Raw genomic sequence first — 17,616 nt, 5'->3', positions numbered from 1 at the left:
GTGTGTTATGAGATGCAAGTGATTAAGATAATTGCTTTCATTCTTCTACACACACACACTCACACATATACATACATATGTGCATATATCATAGGTACATATGTCTATGTGTGTGAGTGTATGTATACACACACACACACACACACACACATACACAGTCTTTTTGTTATATTTATTCAATTTTGTTTTTCTTTTGTATCAATTTTCTGCTGAATCTCAAAAAGAAAAAAAATTAACAAAATAAACAAAACAAAAAAAACATTTTAAAAGTAAAATTAAAAAAAAAAAACTTCTGCAAAAACCTAAATAAAATTACAAAGATACTTTGTTAATTTTTTTATATTTCTTCATTTTAAACGATCAGGTCAGATAAATAATACAATCTTTTCATCATTATTTTAATCGTTCCTCTCCCCCTCTCTGTTTCTCTCTCATTCTCTTTCTTCCTCTCTCTCATCTTTTAAAACTTCTTCTTTTTTATCTTTCCCTATTATATTTCATTGCAATTTTCATTCTTCAATCTTTCTACTTTATTGTAATTATTCTCTTTTTACTTTTTTTCGCTATATTTATTCATTAATTTTATTAATTTTTTTCACCTTTTATTTTGATTCTTCTTTATCATTTTTTGCAATTCCATCATTTTTTCATTCAGTCATTTATTGTTTCATTCAGTTTCATTTAAATTTTCTTTTCTATTTTTTTTAACCATTCCATTTTTTCTTATTGATATTTAAGATTTTCTTTAAACTCATTTTCTTTTCATTCTAACTTCATCTTATCCTAATAAGATATTGCTTTGCATTCATCTTATATTTCTTTCGCCTGATCTTTCTTCATCAAATCTTTCTTTCTTTTTATTTTTCTTTCATCTTGTCTTTTATTCACTTCATCATTTCATCCTATCTCTCTTCACTTTTCATTGTGCTTATCCTTTCCTCTTATCCCTCTTTTGTTCAGTCTTTCATCTTCTTTCTTATCATTCTTTCATCTCCCTTTCATCTTCTTTTACCTTATTTTTCTTTCATTTGATCTTCATCTTTCTTTCATCTTATAATTTGTTCATCTTATCTTTCTTCATATTCTTTTCTCTTTCATCTTAACCCCCTTATCTTTCTTTCATCAATTTTTTTCATCTGTTCATTGTTTCTTTTTTCTTCTCTTATGATTCTTTCATCTAATCATTCAGTCATCTTATCTGCCTTTCCTATTATCTTTCTTTCATTTCATTCCATCATTTCCTCACCTTATGTTTCTTTCATTTCGTGCATTTCATCTCATCTTCCTTGCTCTTTCTTTTCATTTCAACAACTCTAAATCATCTAATTCTTTCATCTTTTTTGTATTATCCCTCTTTCATCTTACCTTTAGTGCATCATATCATAAGGCAATAGTGTGTGTGTGTATACCCCACGTATCTCCATTCTTAATGAACTAAACCAAACAAGAAGACACATGTGGGATAGAGAGTTGTTGAGGAGGTCACAAGAGGTGTAATGAAAGACTTTGCGACAATGGACATAAAATAGGAACTAAAATAAATCTGAAGTGAAGAACAAATATACAGCACTTAAAAAAAAGATGACCATCCCAAAATATAACAGTATCCATTTCCGCACACGGTTTCACTTCAGGAATCTTACAAAACAAATCCATAAGCATGTATTATATATATATACTGTGTAAATTATGAGGGCAAAAAATCAAAATAATCTATTACCAGTGGTTTGCATGTGTAGTAAAAGTCATCAGACATAAAATATTTTTGTATATAAGAGTGCCATTAACAGTGTGCCTTCAGAATGATTTTTTCGGAGTTTGAGTTTAACTGCCCTTTTTAGCATGTAAGAAGCCCTGTAAAAGGCCTTCTCTCTGTGTATAAATCTTGATACACTCTTATATACATACCAACTTTAAGCCTTTGTAAATCCCAAATCTTATGTAATTTACTTTTTTATAGCAACTGTTTTGATGAAGATGCATATTGTCCTAACGCTTGAAATGCTGAGTAGATAAAACAGTGGACAACTGACGAAGGGATTGTTCTTTATGTTGCTTGTCTTGTTTTCCTATTTGTTTCTTTTGTTGTTGGCATAGAAAGTTCGTTTTCCATGTTTTTGTATTTTGTGTTCTCGTTTTTCATGTTGTTTACGTTTTTTGATGTCCTGTACCCATATATGCATGTGTGTATATATATATATATATATATATATATATGTATATATGGGTGCTTTTAAAGTGGCATTTTAAAAGCACCCCCTACACTCTCAAAGTTGTTGGCGTTAGGAAGAGCATCCAGCTGTAGAAACTCTGCCAGATCAGATTGGAGCTTGGTGCAGCCATCTGGTTCGCCAGTCCTCAGTCAAATCGTCCGACCCATGCCAGTATGGAAAACGGACGTCAAACGATGATGATGATATGTGTGCATGTGTGTGTGTACATGTATGTATGTAAATATGCACACACACACACACACACATATATATATATATTATTTATATTATACACACACACACATATATGCAAAATCATAATGTAAGAATTGTGAACATGCCAGGCTGGGGCAAACTTTTGATATAATAAGCAAACATACACATGTGTGTGTCCAAAAGGACTATGGAAGTAACAACAGAAAGACAAAGTGAAGTGTCAATTATTAGTTTTTATGTTTGATCACAGGGACTATTTTCGGTTTCCATATCCTAAATCCACTGAGACGGTTTTGGTCAGCCCAGGGCTATAGTAGCAGACACTTACCCAAGGTTCTGCACTGTGAGTATGAACCCAAAGCCACATGGCTTGAAGCAAAGTTCTCAACCACACAGCCACAAATGTGGTTTCACTTTCACATAAGGTTTACTCTGCTTTTAAAGCCAACAACGTTTGTTTTCTTTTTGTTTTTGCTTTTGTTTTGTTTATCATGCAAATGGACTGCCAGAAATGATCTGTGTTTAATCAAACAGACATGGTGTGTTTTTCATCTTCTTTTTCTTTCAGCATTTAATTCTATTGTAAATATTGGGAGAAAACAAAAATCGAAACAACGAGAGTAAAGCAGAAAGGGAAGCCTTTATAAGACACAGCAGTTGTTTGGCGAGTGATTTGTTTTGCAACTGTGTGTTAGAAGTCTCAAACAAGTGGCAGAGTCAGTATAGAACAGCTATTAAAAACACACACACACCGTTGTTAGATTTGCTATTTATGTTTTTATTTCATAATAATAATACATCATCACCACCACCACCATTATCATCATCATCATCATCATTATTATTATGAGCTATCAAAAGTTCTTTATTGAACATCAATGACTGGGTCAGTGATGCTCCACCGTGTGTGTGTGTATGTATATACATATGCGTGTCTGTCTGTGTGTGTGTGTGCGTGGGCTCTGACAATGATAGGATTTGTTCAGATCATTTAATTTTTCAGTTGTTCAATATACACATTGAGCAATCAGAACAATGAATGCACCTATAAATCATATCAGAAACAGCTGTAAGTCAGAAATGCTCAAATAAATATCTAAAGTCCATTGTTTATGCCACACACACACACACATGTATACACACATACACACATACTTATATGTTTAACCCTTTTGATACCAACCCGACTGAAACCACCTCTGGCTCTGAGTACAAATGTCTTATTTTCATAGGTTTTGAATTAAAATCTTTCACCAAACCTTAGTCACTGTTTCTGTTCCTAACACTAGATGAATGATAACTAAGTTATTTTACTAAATTCTTTGGTATATTTAAAGTAATTGAAAGAAACACAGAGCAAATCAACAGGAATATGGTAACAAAAGGGTTAAAGTCACCATGATATTTTTAACCCTTTCAATATAACCCTGAAACCATCTCCAACTCTGTAGTACAAATGTCTTATTTACATAAGTTTTGAATTAAAATCTTCCACCAAAATTTAGTCACAATTAATGTTCCTAACACCAGCTTAATGATAACTAAGTTATTTTACTAAATTCTTTCTAATATTTAAAATTAATTAAAAGAAACACAAAGCATCTCAACAGAAATATGGTAGCAAAAGGGTTAAAATGTTTTTCAGATTAATGTGTGAGCATTGTTTTTGATGGAGGGTGATTCAGTACTGAGAGTAGACTCAAATATATTGTGAAGATCATCTTGACCTGTGACTTCAACGTTTGTTTACTTGCTTGATAATGATATATATATATATATATATTATATATATATATATATATATAATATATATATATAAGGCATTATGTATGTGTGTGTTGTGTTTGAGAAAGTGAAAAAGAATGACTTTTTCCATGATTATTTTCCACTTTAATGATTTAACCACTGAAATGGAAAAATAATTATCAGCAGTCATACTTTTAAAATCATACAATACTGTATCAAAGATTTTTCTATTTTTTCTATTATAAATATTTAAAAAATTGGATGAAAGGTCTTTATATATATATATGTCTGTATGAGTTAGAGGTTAAGCAGTCAGCTAAGGGATATTAAATATCCAATATACTACTGGATGTGTACCTACGTATTTATATCCAAGTGCTTACTAAGGACAGTATTGCAATTGAATAAATACTAGGTATTTGTGGGGGTAAAACAGAAATTTACCCAAGATTTATAAGGCAAATAAGAAAATGAAGAGGATAAACAATCGACAAACATCAGCCTGTATACATTCAATTATGTTTATTTATTAAATGATTACAATCATATTCATGAGTGATCCAAATAAATGAATGGAATAAGCAAATAAATAAGTAAATAAATAGATAAATAAGAACAAACGAATAAGAATAACTGAGTGAACAAATACTAAACACTTACAGCTGTTTCTAACATGGGTTTGCCCAATCTTACAAGTTTTCCACTTTACACTAGTGATATACAGTGATTTTATAAAGGCTGAACAAACATTGGACAGGGTCTGGACAATGGTTGAACCACAAGGCTACATCAGAGAGACCAAATGTTCTTATCTGTCTATATATATATATATATATATATATATAATATAATATAAAATCCGTTCTGTCTGTGTGTCTTCTCAGATCTTGGGCATCCTCCATCTGATTGTGCTTAAATTTGATATGTAGATACTGACGGTATCAGGGCATGTATAAGTCTTGAAAAAATTACAAAAATCGATTCCATGTCAGAATGCGATCGATAAAGCTGTTTTTGTCCTGCTTTTCTTCCATCAACCTGTACATAACTGCACCTTCCATTTTTTGTGTTTTTGTGCTACTTAAAGGTACGTTTCTTTCCTGCCAAGCTTACTGTTTAAACCATGTTTGTGTTCTCCCAGTCAACAGCCTTATCATTACTGGAATTTTAAACTCTTCAGTTGCATATTTGTGTGAATAAAATCGTTTTTCTTTGAAATAGAAAAAAGTCCATCTTTATTTCTTCTTTTGCTGGTATCTCAAATTTAGGTTAAATCAGTGTTTCTCAAAGTGGAGACCTATGGGACGGTCGGACAAGTTGTTTTGAGAAAATTTGGTTTAAATGTTTGACAACTCAGCACCGTCCATTGGACGGGGGGGGGGGCGTTTTGCTCGTATATATATAATTAAGTATATATGTGTTAGAGGTTAGATAACTATCTACAGGATAATTAAACAGCAGTTTGCAATGTTTCACTAAAAAGAAAAAATTATAATTGTCATGAAATGGGACTAGGGTGTTAAGAAACACCTACATTGCTAGAAATAAGAGCTAAAATGCTCACAAGTTGTAGTTAATGCACATGAATGAAAACATATACACTAACAGGGACATAATTGTCTGAAAAATGCCAACCAAGAATTCTTAAGACTGACATCAGTTTCAGCAATTTCCATTGCCTCGTCAGTTAAGCTAGCTCAGTGTTCACCTATATATGTATACGACAGGCTTCTTTCAGTTTCTGTCCACCAAGTCTGTTCACAAGGATTTGGTCAACTTGGGGCTCTGGTAGGAAACATATGCCAAAAGCACTACACATTGGGAATGAACCTGAAACGATATGGTTGGGAAGCAAGCTTCATAGCAACACAACCACTCCTGTGTCTATCACACACACACACACATTATTGTGTGCAAAATTTATCTCCTAATTTTCAGCATAGTTTGAATATCATGTGTTAATGTCTATGATATACACACACACACATATATACCTGTATATACATACTGACACACATACATACACACACACACACTCACACACACACACACACACATATATATATATATATACAGACATACACACACAAACACTCTCAGCGTGAGATAGCTGCTAATAATCTCCCTAATTGCTTGAAATTTGCTTTAATATTTACAAACACGGTATTCTGTCATTTATAGACATGCCATAAATTCCGTTAAAACAATGTTTGACTTTTACCTTATCACCACCACCACTACCACCACCGCCACCACCATCACCACCACCACTGGCCCCTGTCTCAATAACGTGTGATGGAAGCTTACATCATAAGACAAGCTTTCATGAAAGAAATAATATTTATTTAACCCATGCCACTTTCTTGGGTCCCATATTGTGCATTCATACAGAACTGGGATTGTGAAATGGTCAATGAACAACTGTTTAAAAATTTGTGTTTATTTTATCTTTTCTTTAGTTATGTGTTGTTTGTTTTGTTGTTTTTTAAAACATAAACATGACCCCGTTTCTATTTTGGAAGGAATCTGAGAGGAATAAAGGAGATTCTTTGTATCCACTTGTATATTTTTCGTTTATGTAGGAATCTTAATGATGTCTTCTGGTCTTACATAAATTCAGTATTATCTAGTGTTCATGTACTGTAATATTGTTGTTGTTGTTGTTATCATCATCATTATTATTATTACTATTATTATCATTATCATCATCACTATTATTATTATTATTATTATTAAGGTGGTGAGCTAGCAGAATTGTTCAAGCACTGGATGAAATGCTTAGCAGTATTTTGCCTGTTACTACGTTGTGGGTTCAAATTCCACCGAGGTCAACTTTGCCTCTTGTCTTTTCGGGGTCGATAAAATAAGCACCAGTGAAACAGTGGGATGAATGTAATCAATTAGTCCCCACCCCAAAATTTCAGGCCTTGTGCCTATAGTAAAAAGGATTATTATTATTATTCTATGTTTGACTTTTGCTTTACATTTGTACAAGCTGGCTCCAAGTCACATCCAGAGACCTCAAGAGACAACAAGTTGGAAGTTCATGTTAAGTGTTATGCCTAGGGTGCCATATATTTGGTTTTGTATTTAGTGTTGTACTAGTGAATGTCTAAAAAAAAACCATACGAAAATTGTTTGTTTTAAAACTTGAGATTACATAGAAAGTATTTTGTGTAGGATATCAGCAGTACTCATGAGCACTATCTTTTGAATTTCTGCCATTTTTGGGTTTCCTGGTATCTGAGTTAGGTAGCAATCAGCCCCTTTTGCTATCATTCCCATTATTATTATTATTATTATTATTATTATTATTATTATTATTATTATTAAGGCAGCAAGCTGGCAGAACCGTTAGCAAGCCAGGCAAAATGCTTAGCAGTATTTCATACAACTTTATGCTCCAAGTTTAAATTCTGCTGAGGTTGACTCAGCCTTTCATTTTTTGCAGGGGGTTGATGAAATAAGTACCAATTACACACTGGGCTTCAATGTTATCGACTTATCCTCTTCCCCAAAATTTCAGGCCCTGTGCCCATTGTAGAAAGGATTATCATCATTATTATTATTATTATTATTATTATTATTATTATTCAGTAGTTTTATTTTTATAGAGTGCTTTCACTTCACTACCGAGTGCAGCTCTGTGTGCCTTGGGTATGTACTGTGGTTTGTTGTGATGCTCTTATATTTACTCTATTGAAAGTGTTTTACGTAGGAATTGTGCAGTGCCTAGTAGTGCTATTTTCTGTATGTTATATATACTTGTAGGTCCTAGTGTTTTTGTTATGTATTTGTCTGAATATTTTTTTATCATACCTATGGTGCCTACCATGATAGGACTTGTTTCTGCCTTTAGATTCCACATTCGAATTACCTTTATTTCCAGGTCTTTGTTTTTTGAAAGTTTCTCCATTTCTTTTATAGAAACGTCATCATCTGCTGGTATTAATATATCAATTAGAAAGCATTTTTTTCTTGATGATCTCTGACAACTATATCTGGCCTATTGGCCTTAATTTCTCTATCTGTGTGTATTGGCATATCCCATAGTATGGTTGCTTTCTCATTTTCAGTCACCATTTTTGGCATGTGCCTGGCAAGCTGGTAGAATCTTTAGCACTCTGGGCAAAAAGTTTAACAGCATTTCATGCATCCTTATGTTTCAAGTTCAAATTCTGCTGAGGTTGAATTAGTCGTTCATCCTTTCAAGGTTGATTAAATAAGCACCAATTGAACACAAAGGTTTGATGTAATCACCTTACATCCTTCTCAGAAATTTCCAGCTTTGTGTCAAAATTTGAAATCTTTATTATTATCATCATCATCATTATGAAGGTGGTGAGATAGCAGAATCATTAGACGCCAGGCAAAATGCTGTGTTTCCATTCTGAGTTCAAATTCTGCCAAGGTTGACTTTGCCTTTCAAGTTGTTTGCAAGACTTATATAGAAATCTCCATATTGTATATGATATCTTATGATGTACATGAGACAGAGGTTTGTATATCTTTATTTTATGTGTATGATATCTGTAATGGATATACAAATATTGTCTTGTTATGACAGTCATTTTGAAGACACTATATGTGTGAGTGTATCCATGTGCGTGTATGTGTACAGACGTGTGTGTATGTGTACATGTGTATGTATACATACAGGCATACAAACGTATTGATACATGTGTATATAATACTAGCAGTATCGCCCGGCGTTGCTCAGGTTTGTAAGGGAAATAACTATAAAGCATTTTTAGAGTTATAGCCAAAAAATAGCAAAAAAATGGAAAAAAATGATGGTAAATTTTTTTGAGAGTAAAAAAAGGTGGAGTTGCGTCCCCTAGACAGTTTGCGGTTTGTGTTTCTGATTCTCGACCCCATGTCGAATTTATCGATTTTTTTCAGAACTGGGGGAACTTTTCAAAATTTTCGCTGCGTTAGTTTTGAATTATGACATTGGGCTATGTGTGTGTCAAGTTTCATCAGAATCGGTTGAAAGCAGTGGTCAGGGTGAGGGTACGAGCAAACAGACACACAGAAACACGCACAGACAAACTGCCGTTTATATATAGAGAGATACATGTACGTACATGTGTGTGTATGTAGTGAGTATGTACATGCATGTCAGTATGTATATGTATTGATACATGTGTGTGTATGCATATATACATGCATGTATGTGTATGCATGCATACATACATGCATGTGTGTGTTTGTATGTACATGTGTATGAGTAGATACACATATATATGTATGTGCATACACACATATGTGTACATATGTATATCTATATGCATGTACTGAAATGTCTGTGTGTGTGTGAGAGAGAGAGAGAGATTGAGAATTGAGATTTGGGGTGTGTGTCTTTGACAGAATTACAACAACCGCCATGACTGACTCAAAGTATTATGAGTCTAACCACAAACATTATTTCCATTCCATCAATCACTTTGAAAAGAAATAATTCTGAATGCCAAACCTAACTGGATTTACCATAGGAATCAGGAGTGAATTTCAACTTGATCCGATCAGGGTAGATCTACCAAAACTAATTTTGGATTTACTTAAGAATCAAACAGTTTACCAGTGACATTATCTTAGACAAACAACTACCACAGACAATTTCTGCTGTTTCTTACAACAATTTCTGCTCTTAAATATCAAAGTTTAGTTTCTATGAAATTTCGGAATTACAAAATTCCTGAGCCATTTTCAGTTTCTGTCACTTGGTCTAATTCCACCTCCTGGCACTTTCGGTGCCTTTAGCAGAGCAGTCTGTGGAGAATCACAGCGTCTGCCTTTTTACTCATTCATTTCCAAACTAAGTCATTATTCTTTTATGCTTTTACTTGTTTCAGTCATTTGACTGTGGCCATGCTGGAGCACCGCTTTTAGTCGAGCAAATCGACCCCAGGACTTATTCTTTTCAAACCTAGTACTTATTCCATCGGTCTCATTTGCTGAACTGCTAGGTTACAGGGGCGTAAACACACCAACATCGGTTGTCAAGCGATGGTGTGGGGAACAACAGACACACACACACACAGAAGCCTACATATATATATATATATATATATATATATATATATGACAGGTTTCTTTCAGTTTCCATCTACCGAATCCACTCACAAGGCCAGCCCAAGGCTATAGTAGAAGACACTTGCCCAAGGTGCCACACAGTGGAACTGAATCCAGAATGCCAAGGTTGACTTTGCCTTTCATCCCTTCGGATGTGTAATGGAGTCAATGCAATTGACATAAACCTACAACAAAAAAAAGAATTATAGGTGTAGGCATGACCATGTGGTAAGAAGCTTGCTTCCCAACCACATGGTTCAGGGTTCATTGCCATTGCGTGGCACCTTGGGTAAGTGTCTTCTACTATAGCCTCAGGCTGACCAAAGCCTTATGAGTGGATTTGATAGAGGGAAACTGAAGGAAGCCTGTCGTATGTCTGTGTGTGTGTTTGTGTCTGTTCCCCCACCATTGCTTGACAACCAATGTTCGCGTGTGTACGTCCCTGTAACTTGTTTCAGCAAAAGAGACCAATAGAATAAGTACTAGGCTTACAAAGAATAAGTCCTGGGGTCAATCTGTTCAACAAAATGTAGTGCTCCAGTATGGCCGCGGTCAAAAGACTGAAACAAGTAAAAGAATAAAAGAAAAAATTTCAGGTCTTAGCAGAAATGGTTATTATGATATGAAATGTTAAAACACGGAATAATAAGAACATTCTTTATTCCCAGATTGCAGTCTTTCCTTTGCTGAATGAATGCAGGTAATTTTCTCAGAAGAACCTGGTAGATATTTATCTGATAATTAAGTGAAAAGGGGCAGTGTTGAATTAAGGTGTTTTGATGAAAAGCACTAAAATAAAAACTGATAAACAGATAAGTGCCAGGTTGAGAGAATTCCCACATGGCAAGCTGTGAATCTCAATAACGTCTCTGTAATTCACTCATTAAGAATATATGACCAAGTGTGAGAGAATGGAACCAGAAACACACACACACACAAACACACGTGCACACACACATGGACACAAACACACGTGCATACACACATGCACACATGGACACACACACAAACACACGTGCATATACATATGCACACATGGACACACACACATACACACACACCCATGCACACACCCATAAACACAGCCATACACACCTGCACGCACACACATGTACACATACACACACACCCATACATGCACACACACACACCCATACACACACATGCACACACACACACACACACACGCGTACACACATGAACACATGCATAGGCACACCTGCAAATGCACACACACGCACAGACATGCAAACACATACACCACATACACATATGCATACACAAGCACACACATACAAAGACGCACACACAGACATACACATGTATCAGTAACCTTACATATGGACAGGTGTGTGTGTTTGTGCAATGTATATGTATATATGTGTGTGTGTATATATATATATATATATATACACACACACAGAGAAAGAGATTTCTGTGCACATGGTCACATACGTCAACATACATGCACTCATATATTTATATATGTGTGTATGTATGTGTGTCTATGTTTATATATGTATATCTAAGTGCATGCATGTGTGTATACACACACACATGGTCAATCCCAAAATGACATACAAGATGCTGAAACGCCACCAAAAACAACAAAACAGCAAACCTCCATTCCTCAAATCAGAGAAAGAGAGGCGAAGGGTAGAGAGGGAACGGGGGCGGGGGAAGAGACAGAGTTAACATCGATTCACACCTGTTTTCTTTGATCATCTCTTCACTGATTTTTATTATTAACTAGCAGTATCGCGCAGCGTTGCTCGGGTTTGTAAGGGAAATAACTATATAAGCATTTTTAGAGAGTTATAGCCAAAAAAATAGGAAAAAAATGCATTAAAAATGGAAAAAAAATTAAGGTAAATTTTTTTTAAATCGTTGACACATCGTAGATATTTTTAGAGAGTTACTTCCCTTATATAATAGCGAAAAAATGCATTAAAATGGAAAAATATGATGGTAAATTTTTTTAAATCGTAGACTCATCGTAGACGCACGCTAATACCCAGAAGGGCTCGATATGACTCACGACTATAAGATGGTTACACTGCACCGCAAAATGTGGGAGTAGTTACGAATCTAAATCGTAGGAGACAGACACACAACTTCACTCTTATATATAAAGATATAAGTCACGTAGTTATATACACATACTCTGTTATATACACATTCTTAAAAGAAAATGTTATTTTGAACACAACATTTATAAAGAATAAAATATTTTTTGGTTTTTCTTAACCCTTTCGTTACTATATTTCTGACCAAAATACACCCCTTATGTGTTTCAATTATTTTCTAACATAATCATAAATTTAGTCTGGTTTCATTAAACAACAATAACTTTTTTATTTATCAATATATTAATGTGATTTTTGGAAGATAATTTAATGAAATGTCCTCAACCAATTCTATACTATAATTTTTGTCACAAAGTGACTTTAATTGCAGGTAGATACAGGTAAATTCAACAATATATAAAATTATTAAAATTTTGTTCAAACATCGCTATAGAAAATGGGTTATTAGCTAATATTCAATTGGGTATACAACAAAATTTTATGATAGAATTTGTTATTCTGGGTAACTTTCTGATACCCATAAAAATATTTATGGCAAAATAGGCCTTAATTTCATTTAAGGTTGTGGGAAATAACAAACTATCCTTTCTTTCGTTTTGTTTACGTTTAGCGTAACAGTTCGTTTCCGCCGTAATGATTTCAAATGGGCTCATTCGAAAAAGTAAAAAGAAATAGTTTAAGGCTTTACTCTTCTGGGAAAGTCTGTGGCTTGGTGCAGTTTCTTCAGAAAAATCTCCGAAAGAAACAGTTTTTAAATTTTCACTCCATTCAGGTACCAATTCATTTTCTTAATCGCTGTCGGATTCACTGTTTTCACTTTAATAGCTGCAAACTTGCAAAGAGAAAGGAGGAGAAGGGTGACAGCGTCAGTGAAACAGTTCGCTCCGTTTGTGTGTGTGTGCGTTTGCGTGTGCTGTAGCCCACACTAAGAAAAACATTTGACATATACACCACAATGTGAGTTTTCTCTAAATTTGCTTATTGGGGTGAAATTTTAAAAACTGGACCTGGCACGACCCGATGCATTCTACTCTTAAAAATGCTAGGTAAATTGTAATTGAAGAAATCCTATATTGTAGATTTCTATAAGATACAAAGGGAGGCAGATAAAATCTGCCTTTTATAATAAGAGATTTATGAGAGGCTGTGACCTAGCAGAAACGTTAGCATGCCAGGTGAAATGCTTAGCGGTATTTTGTCCCTCTTTACTTTCTGAGTTCAAATTCTGCCAAGGTCGACTTTGCCTTTCATCCTTTCGGGGTCAATTAAATAAGTACCAGTTATGCACTGGGGTCGATATAATCGACTTAATCTGTTTGTCTGTCCTTGTTTGTCCTTTCTGTGTTTAGCCCCTTGTGGGTAGTAAAGAAATAGGTATTTTGTCTGTCTTTACATTCTGAGTTCAAATTCTGCCAAGGTTGACTTTGCCTTTCATCCTTTTGGGGTTGATAAATTAAGTACCAGCTGCATATTGGAGTCAATCTAATCCACTGGCCCCCCCTCCCTCAAAGTTTTTGGCCTTGTGCCTAGAGTAGAAAAGAATACTCTAACCACCATGCCATGCACCCTCCTAAATGACTCAACTCTGGTCTGTCACAGGATCTGTTTCCCACTTATTGCTGGAGCCCATTTACAGCTGAGTGGACTGGGCCAGTGTAGAATGAAGTGTTTGGCTCAAGAACACAATGTATCACTCGATCTGGGAATCAGTGTCACAATCTTAGTCACGAGTGCCATACCATAATCACCAGACTATGTACCTTCATACTTGTTTCAATCATTAGATTGTGGCCAGGCTGGAGCACCACCTTGAGGAATTTTAGTTAAATGAATGAACCCCAATCTTTTTTTTTAAAGCCTGGAATTTATTCTATCGATCTGTTTTGCTGAACTGCTAAGTGACAGGGGACATAAACACACCAACACTGGTTGTCAGGCAGGGGTGGCAGACAAACACAGAAACACTGAGAAACTATACATGCATCTATATATATATATACATATACATAATAGGCTTCTTTCAGTTTCTAATTACCAGATCCACTTGCAAGTCTTTGGTTGGCCCAAGGCTATAGTAAAAGGCTCTTGTCCAAGGTGTCATGCAGTGGGACTGAACCTGGAATTTTGTGGTCAGGAAGCAAACTTCTTACCACACAGCCACTCTGGTACCTGTGAAGAGGAGGAAATAAAAAGCCGAAATTTACTTTCTGCTATAATTCTTCCAAGTCTGATGTTCAAAGACATTTCTGAATTGCTTATTCAGTGAATGCGTGCGAGAACGAATTAATGAGTGCCATCCAAAGAAATGTTTGCCTTTCTCCGTCTTCGCCACCACCACCACCACCATCAGCAACAACAACAACCGTTTCTACTCACTCGTTCACACTTGCCACCCTCTCTGCAACGACAGAAACGTATAGTTCTATCTGGGAAGGCATGGGTGGCTGGAAGGTGGAGGGGGGTTGGAGGGTAGGGTGGTGGAGCAATAGTCGATTGAATAAGTTTGGAGGGGGGAAAAAGAAAAGAGCAAAGGAAACTGAGGAATAAGAGGGGGGAGTGGAGGAAATGGTTTGGTGGGGGGGAGAGGAGGTGAGGAATCAGAAATCGAGAAATCTCTTACTCGCTCACAGCATTGCCGTGTCGTCTCATATAAGGAAACGAAATCATTTATATATGTATGAGAAAATAGAAATAAAAAAAATCTAGTCATGGTGGTGATGATGATGATGATGATGATGATGATGTTGTTGATGATGAAGTGACTAAGGCTTGCCTTCAAACTAAAACTCCTCTCCATCCCTGCCAACCATCACAAAAAAAAAAAAAGAAAGAAAATACCAGGATATGGGATGATGATGCTGGGTGGGAGGCTGCGAGGGTTGTTCCAAGCATTCTCGGATTATACTAGCTGCAAGGATACCATGTTTCCTTGAAGTATGGATTTACCTCTCGTCACCCAACTCTATCCCTCACTTACACACACACACACAGAGGATCCTATAAATTTAATTCTCTTCCTGTCTTCACCACCCCCACCACCAACCTCTCAATCTGGATGTTTATTTATCTTTTAATCAATATCTATCTTATCTGTTTACCAAGCTTCTCCATCGAGTCACCAGTCTACCAACTAATCCATCCATTTTGCTATCAAATATACATATATTTATATTTATATTTATGTGTGTGTGAGTGTGTGTGTGTGTGGGTGTGTGTCATCAATTCATATGTATTATATATGTGTGTGACTGTGTGTCTGTGTGTGTATCATCCACTGTATGTATGTGAGCATATGTGTGTGTGTATATATGCCACATCAAATCATGAATATGTGTATGACTGTGTATCATCCTCAGTGTGTGTGTGCACGTGTGTGTGTGTATATATACACATACATACATATATATATATGCGTATGCATGTGTGTGTGTGTGTGTGTCAAAGTGTCTACTTATGTGTATGTATATATCTTTACACACACACACACACCCATATATATACACACACACACACACATATATATATATATATACACATTTATATGTATATATATATACACACACATATATATACATACATATATAGATATATATACTTATATATATATATATATATATATATATATATATATCATAGATAGAGTGATAACTATATGTGTATGTATATTTGATGATCAGTCATCAATCTACCTGTCTATTGTACACAAACACACACATATATATATACAGAGAGATCGTCCGTAAACAAGAATCCGTAAAAAGAAGCACAAGCTAAGTTATAGAGCAGTATATATATATATATATATATATATACACACACACATATAGATATGTATGTGTGTATATATATATATATGTATATGTATGTGTGTATATATATATATGTATGTGTATATATGTATGTATATATATATATGTGTATATATATATATATATGCCTCCCCCCATCCCTCCCACGCCACTCTCTCCAGTTTCATGACATTCTCGGCTTCGATTACTTTTCTTTACGGTCCATTGTTGTTGAATACATCATAAACTATCTTATGTCGCGCTTCATTTAAACTATCACCATTACCACTACTACTACCATCTCCATGACCACAAACACCACCACCACCACCACTATGACTAACACTAATACAAATTATTACTATTTCACCTATTGTCATCACCATCATCATCATCATAATCATCATCATCAGAATCATCATCATCAACTGTTAGTATTTTACTTAACATCAAACCAGCCCCACCATCGCCACCACCGCCATCAAATTATCTCTCAATATCGTCATCATTTCTAATTGCTGCTTCATTAATTATCACCATTTCTACGCTACACCCCCCCCCACCATTTTAATCCCTACCATCACCATGACTACCAATGTGACCACTACAATCCCCACCGCCAACATCTGAGTCATCACCACCACCACCACCACCACAGCAGTCACCACTACCACTACAGTCGCAACAACCAGTAACACTATCATCACCGTCACCACTACAAACATGTCCACCACCACCAAAATCACCATTTGTATAGTGACCCCCCCCCCCCACACACGCACACCAGTTTAGCATTAAACCGAAGGATTACTCAAGATCTTTTAGTAGACTACATGTTTATTGAACTTTTCCATGGAGAATGTTGATAGTGACTTTGAAGTTTGACTTCTTATCTTCATCAGACTGTCGCAGTGTAATGAAAGCAAGCAAGCTGTAACTTCGATGTTACTGTCGAACTTTTCCTTATAAAAGTTTGAGGAGTGGTTGGGTGGTAGGCACAGGAGTGGCTGTGTGGTAAGTAGCTTGGTTCCCAGCCACATGGTCTCGGGTTCAGTCCCACTGCATGGCATCTTGGGCAAGTGTTTTCTGTTATAGCCTCAGGCCGACCAAAGCTTTGTGACAAAAACTGAAAGAAGCCTGTCGTATATGTATGTGTGTATGTATGTATATATATATATGTATATGTATGTATATATATGTATGGATGTATATGTATATATATGTATGGATGTATATATATGTATGGATGTATATATATATATACGGCAGGACAAGTGAGTCCACAACCCGTGGCCTTCTACATAGGATGGAGCCAGCCTACGTATGCATACCTTCCCTTCTTGGGACACAAAACTCTACTTGTGAAGACGTGTTGAGGCAAGTGAGGATCAGAATCGAAATCGATCAATGGAAATTGCGGATGTGCTACCAGTACCGGTGGCATGTCGAAACTCTGCTTGTGAAGACCCATTGAGGCAAGTGAGGATCAGA

The 17,616-nt window shown here is 35.4% G+C and overlaps 1 protein-coding gene across 1 annotated transcript in view; it reads left to right on the top strand.

The window, feature by feature from the left end:
* LOC115215914 (heparan sulfate glucosamine 3-O-sulfotransferase 5-like) overlaps positions 1 to 17,616 on the top strand; it is a 507,987-nt gene that overhangs the window by 67,397 nt on the left and 422,974 nt on the right. The gene's annotated exons all lie outside the window — the stretch shown is intronic.

The sequence above is a fragment of the Octopus sinensis genome, linkage group LG9 (assembly GCF_006345805.1).
Source record: "Octopus sinensis linkage group LG9, ASM634580v1, whole genome shotgun sequence".
In the NCBI taxonomy this organism is placed as follows: domain Eukaryota; kingdom Metazoa; phylum Mollusca; class Cephalopoda; order Octopoda; family Octopodidae; genus Octopus; species Octopus sinensis.
Note: the sequence above shows the minus strand (reverse complement) of the source record. Positions and strands in the feature narration are given on the sequence as shown.